We start from the raw sequence: 5728 nt of genomic DNA, 5'->3' as shown, positions 1-5728 counted from the left end.
ATCTGTCCCCACCTGCCAGACACCTCCATGGACCCAAATTGCACCCCACCCCCAATGGCCAAAACAAGCCCTTCAGAGCCACCTCCAAGGGCTCAGCCAGGTCCCCGCCACACCCAGCCCTGCTCAGTTTGCCTACTTCTTGCATTGAGTTCCAAGGTTGTTCTCCCACCTCCACCAGCCATAACTAGGAGGTGAGTCACAGCCACCAGGGGCTAGCAGAAAGTGTCTGCCCCGTAGCTATGGTGCCCAACTCTGGCACGTGCCTGTAGCACATGAGTCCCATCTGGCCTGGCGTGCCCAAGGCTGTCAGTGTGCCAGGTGGGAGACAGCTGTGGCTGGGAGTGGGTGGGTGTGGCCACACTTTCGGAAATGCTCTGCTTGCTGTGCCTCCAGCCCTTTGGGGTTGCTGCCAAAAACAACCATCTCCATCATCAGGGCCATCACAAAATAATAATTACAATTATATAAGGATAAGAATAATAGCAAATCAGCCGCCACAGAGTACCTAAGCTGTACAGTCAGGTATAGTCCCAGGGTTTTGCATGGGTTATCTTAGCCTCTCAGCAGTGGGGAGATGAATTTTATTGTCCTCATTTCACAGGTGAGTAGTTTGAGACACAGAGATGTGCTGAGATGTGGGGTCGCCCTGGAAGTCCAGGCCTGTACCATGCTGCCCTTCTCAAACCCACACCCTTCTCAGGCTGTGAGTCCCCCAGGGAGCCACTGGAGTGACCTCCAGGCTCTCATTCAAGGAGGGAAAGCATTTTTGGTCTTGGGAAGTGATGCAGAGGGGCTGATTGGCTGAAGTCCCACTGGTCAGGTTATTCAGGCCTTTGGAAATGCCACTGGAGGACGACAGCAGTTGTATGATTTTTAGGTTTTGGTTTTTTTTTTTTGTTTTTTTTTTTGAGACCGAGTCTCGCTGTTGCCAGGCTGGAGTGCAGTGGCACCATCTCGGCTCACTGCAACCTCTGCCTCCCGATTCTCCTGCCTCAGCCTCCTGAGTAGCTGGGACTACAGGCATGCGCCACGACGCCCAGCTAATTTTTGTATGTTTAATAGAGGCGGGGTTTCAGCATGTTGGCCAGGATGGTCTCTATCTCTTGACCTTGTGATCCACCCGCCTCGGCCTCCCAAAGTGCTGGGATTACAGGCATGAGCCACCGCGTCCAGCCCAGTGTTTAGGTTTTTATCCCAACACCACGGATTTCAAGCTGAGCACCCAGTAACTTTTTGAAAATTCATCCCAGAGTAGAGGAAAATGAAAGCCACTGGTCCAGCCCTTGGGGACCCCTGCAAAATTCCAAAGTCACACAGCAGCCTGTGCATGGGTGGTTATGGTTTACACCACGCCTTGTATCATCACTAGTTTCATTTACCCTCCCAATGGATTTCTCAAACATTTCCTCAGGTTTATGGGTGAGGAAATCAAGATCCTGAAAGATGAAGTAACTTGAGGAGGGTTGCACAGCTGGAAAACAGCAGCCGTGGAGCCTGAATCCAGATTTTCTATCTCTACATAGAATTCTGTACAATCTTTCCCCCTCAGGTTTTTTCTCCCTGCTTCAGATTCCTGAGTCTCTACTGTTTCTTTGCTTGCACTGCCTAAAGGTATCTGATATCAACCATTTGCATCTTTATATTCTCTCTCTGAAAGTAATTGTCCTTCATTTTGTCTTGGATTATAAAGGCAGTTCTCTGTAAGAGGACTGTCTGGTATCAGCAAACAAGCCATGGCAGCTCAGCGTATACCTTTGCAAATAAAGGGTGACCTACTTACCAGCCCACACATGGTTTCTATCAGCCTGCTTTCGCTTATCCTGGAAGGAGTGCTGGAAACCTGAATGAATGAAGGGAAACTTCCCTTCTTCCACCTGCAAGGCAAGCCGTGGGATGGCTGCTTCCAGAGCTACACTCGGTATGACTCCTCGTTCTTATGCTAGTGGCTTGAGCTGGTAATGGTACCCATTTGGGAATGCATGGAACATTCTTGGAGAATAAAAGTGTGGGCTTGTATATCTCTTTATTACATCTTCTCTGCCACTCGGCCCTTTCCTTGGTCTTAAGTAGACAACCACTCTGTTTTCCCGAATTTCTGAAAGCTCAGAAATGAGCATTTCCTATCCTTAACTGTATAATAGCATACAAAATAGCCAGTAGTTACAGGTGAACTATTTGGGTAACCACTGACTGTCCATCAAAACTCCTCCTGAACTGCAAGGATCTCAGCCATCCTTCACATTTGATTTTTGCTGTCTGATCCATTATTGATAGCACATGTTTCATTTGAAGGGAAAGAATTGTCCTCCTGGGCTCCCAGCAGTGTTAGGCACCCAACACCCTCTCTCTCGATGCTGGAGGATGAGAATGGTGAGCAGAGTGACTTGGATGAGGAGAGTCAGCTCCCTATCCTCATGTTCATCTTTAGTAATGCCCATTAATAGTAATTAATTCATATTTTATTAATTACTATTATAGCTATTGCTATGATTATTACTAATTGCTTTTAATTGATCCTCTCCACATGGGCCATTGCATTTGATAGCACTGCTAACAATTTGATGAAATAAACAGAGAAGGTACTTCAGTAGTCCCATTGGACAGATGGAAATAGTGAGGCACGGAGGTGAGGGGACCCGGATGAGGTGGCCCAGCTTGCTGTGGCTGTAGGATCTGTGCTCTACCTCAATGTCACAATGCCCCTCTGAGATGAGACCTGTGAATGGGTAGGGGATGGAGTTGCTGCTTTTTTTTTTAGAGGTCTTGATTTGACTCAATATCTGCCTCTGGTGGGTGCAAGTGATGTTGAACTCACACCTCCACAGAATACTTTTTTTTTTGAGATGGATTATCACTCTGTCACCCACGATGAAGTATAGTGGTGTGATCTCAGCTAACTACAACCTCTGTCTCCTGGGCTTAAGCAATTCTCATGCCTTAGGCTCCCGAGTAGCTGGGACCACAGGTGCGAGCCACCACCCTCAGCTAATTTTTGTATTTTTAATAGAGATGGGGTTTTACCATGTTGGCCAGGCTGGTCTCAAACTTCTGACCTCAAGCCATCCACCTGCTTTGGTCTCCCTAAATGCTGGGATTACAGGTCTGACCCTAAGTGTCTGTCCCTTCCCTGGTATGTGAGCTTATGAAGACTCGGGTTATTTCTCTCTGCCTGGAACCTGACTTGCTCCTGGTACATTAGAGACACTCAATCCACTTTTAAACTCAAGTTTTGTCTCTTTGGAAGGAAGCAAGAAAGGAGGATGAGGGAAAGGCAGGTGAGAAAGGTGGGTGGGACCCCTTCCAAAGGAGAAGTCGAATGGCTCAGAGATGGAAAACTGAAGGTGGTGTCAGCCCCTGTTCCAGGCTGCACGAACCATCCAGACAAACACTAGAGTGAGTCATCCCAAGAGCCAGCACCTAACAGCCATGGCTTTATGTGGGGACATGCAGACAGTCCCAGGATTTCCTTGATTTCTCCCAAACTTTCTCCACTAATAGTATCCACAGATTTTTTCTGCTTTTATATTAAGAAATTCTTATGAAGCTGTACATCCATTTAATAACCATGTGACATTTGACAGATGACTCTATCCCAAATCTGTTTCCTAATCTGTATAGTGGGATAATGATCTCCCACAGGCTTGTAAGATGTAAATTTGTGTGTATGTGTGTGTATCTATGTGTGTGTGTATACACATGTGGTGTGCACAGAAATGCACATGCTACTGAAATCGAATTGGCAGGCTACCTGAAAGTGCAGAAGAACATTAAATTAGGGACTTTTTGGCAGTTTTGCAATTTTCCTTCCATAAATATTTTTCTGAAATGCTCTTTTAATATTTCTTTTCTTTTAAATTTTCTTTTCTTTTTTTTTTTTTTTCCGACTCCCGAGTTCAAGCTATTCTCCTGCCTCAGCCTCCCGAGTAGCTGGGACTACAGGCATGCCCCACCATGCCTGGCCAATTTTTGTATTTTTAGTGCGGATGGGGTTTCACCATGTTGGCCAGGATGGTCTCTGTCTCCTGACCTTGTGATCCGCCTGCCTTGGCCTCCCAAAGTTCTGGGAATATAGGCGTGAGTCACCGCTCTCAGCCCTTTCTAAATTTCAACAGTTTTTTGGGTACAGGTACAGGTGGTTTTTGGTCACTTGGATTAAGTTCTTTAGCGGTGATTTCTGAGTTTTAATGCACCCCTTACCTGAGCAATGTACACTGTACCCAATGTGTAGTCATTTATCCCTCACCACCCGCTCCCAGCCTTCTCCCCTGAGTCCCCAAAGTCCATTATATCATTCTTTGCCTGTGCTCATAGCTTAGCTCCTGCTTATGAACAAGAACATACAATATTTGGTTTTCCATTCCTGAGTTACTTCAGTTAGAATAATGGCCTCCAGTTCCTTCCACATTGGTGCAAAATACATTATTTTGTTCCTTTTTATGGCTGAGTAGTACTCCGTACCACATTTTATTTATTGTCTCATTGGTTAATGGGCATTTAGGTTGGTTCCATATATTTGCAATTACAAATTGTGCTGCTACAAACATGTGTGTGCATGTGTCTTTTTCATATAATGACACAAAGGATTTCCTTTGGGTGGACACCCAGTAGTGGGATTGCTGGATCAAATGGTAGCTCTACTTTTAGTTCTTTAAGGGATCTCCACACTGCCTTCCATAGCGGTTGTACTAATTTACATTTCCAGCTGCAGTGTAGAAGGGTTCCCTTTTCACCACATCCACACCAACATCTGTTGCTTTTTGACTTTTTAAGGATGGCCATCTTGCAGGAGTAAGGTGGTATCCCACTGTGGTTTTCATTTACATTTCCCTGATGATTAGCGATGTTGAGCAAATGCTCTGTTTTTATATCCTCTTTTGTTCTGCTCTTCTACCACCATCTAGATCTGGCTAGAATGACACTTAGCACGGACGCGAGTCTGTATCATTTTAAGTAAAATTGATTGACAGCGTGTCTTCCAATAATTTGGCTGTCTCAGACAGCCATAGATCCAATGTAGTTTCCTGTTGCCCATTGTACAGGTGGGTATACTAAGAACCAGAGGAAGGGGTGGCTTCTCCAGCCACCAGGTGCATTATGGATCACCTATGTCTGGAACCCAGATCACAGGCCCAGGCCCTGAGACCTCCCAGAGCTCGGAAGTGCGGCGGGGTTGGATGAATGGGTTGCCTGCTCCCAGGCTGCACCTGGAAGGTGGGAGATAGCCATGTGAACATCTATGCCAGGCAGCTGGCATTCTACAGCAGTGCCAGGGTGCCCACACCCATTCCTGCCCTGCCCCAGGGAAGGAATCTAGGGGTGGATGATTCTCCTCAAAGATGAGCACAGCAATCAGGGCTCTGGAGCTGGGAGGGTATGGCGTGTGTCACTCTGGTTTCTGTGCTCTCACCTTTATGTGGTTTACTGGGTGCCAAACACCCAGGTCCTAGCAAGCCAGGCCCTCATCAGTGAATCTATAGAGCACTTTGGGTGTGCCTAGCACAGTGCCCCTTGCTATTTGGGATGGGAGAGGAAAAGCAAGCCTGAGCTTTTCCAAAGGGTGAGGAAGAGAACTCACAGATGCTTTGCTCTCTGAGTGAGACGCTTGGCAGGGCCAATTGGCCAGGCTGATCCTGGGAAAGGGGTGGAGGTGGCAGAGGCAGGCTCAGCAGGTAATTGGGCAAAGTCCACCCAGTTTGTAGACAAGGCTTGTGGGGCTGAGGAGCCTAGA

The sequence above is a fragment of the Aotus nancymaae genome, unplaced genomic scaffold (genome assembly GCF_030222135.1).
Source record: "Aotus nancymaae isolate 86718 unplaced genomic scaffold, 86718_ANA_hifiasm-v0.15.2.pri h1tg000011l, whole genome shotgun sequence".
Classification (NCBI taxonomy): domain Eukaryota; kingdom Metazoa; phylum Chordata; class Mammalia; order Primates; family Aotidae; genus Aotus; species Aotus nancymaae.
The sequence above is the reverse complement of the archived record's forward strand: the minus strand, read 5'-3'. Positions refer to the sequence as shown.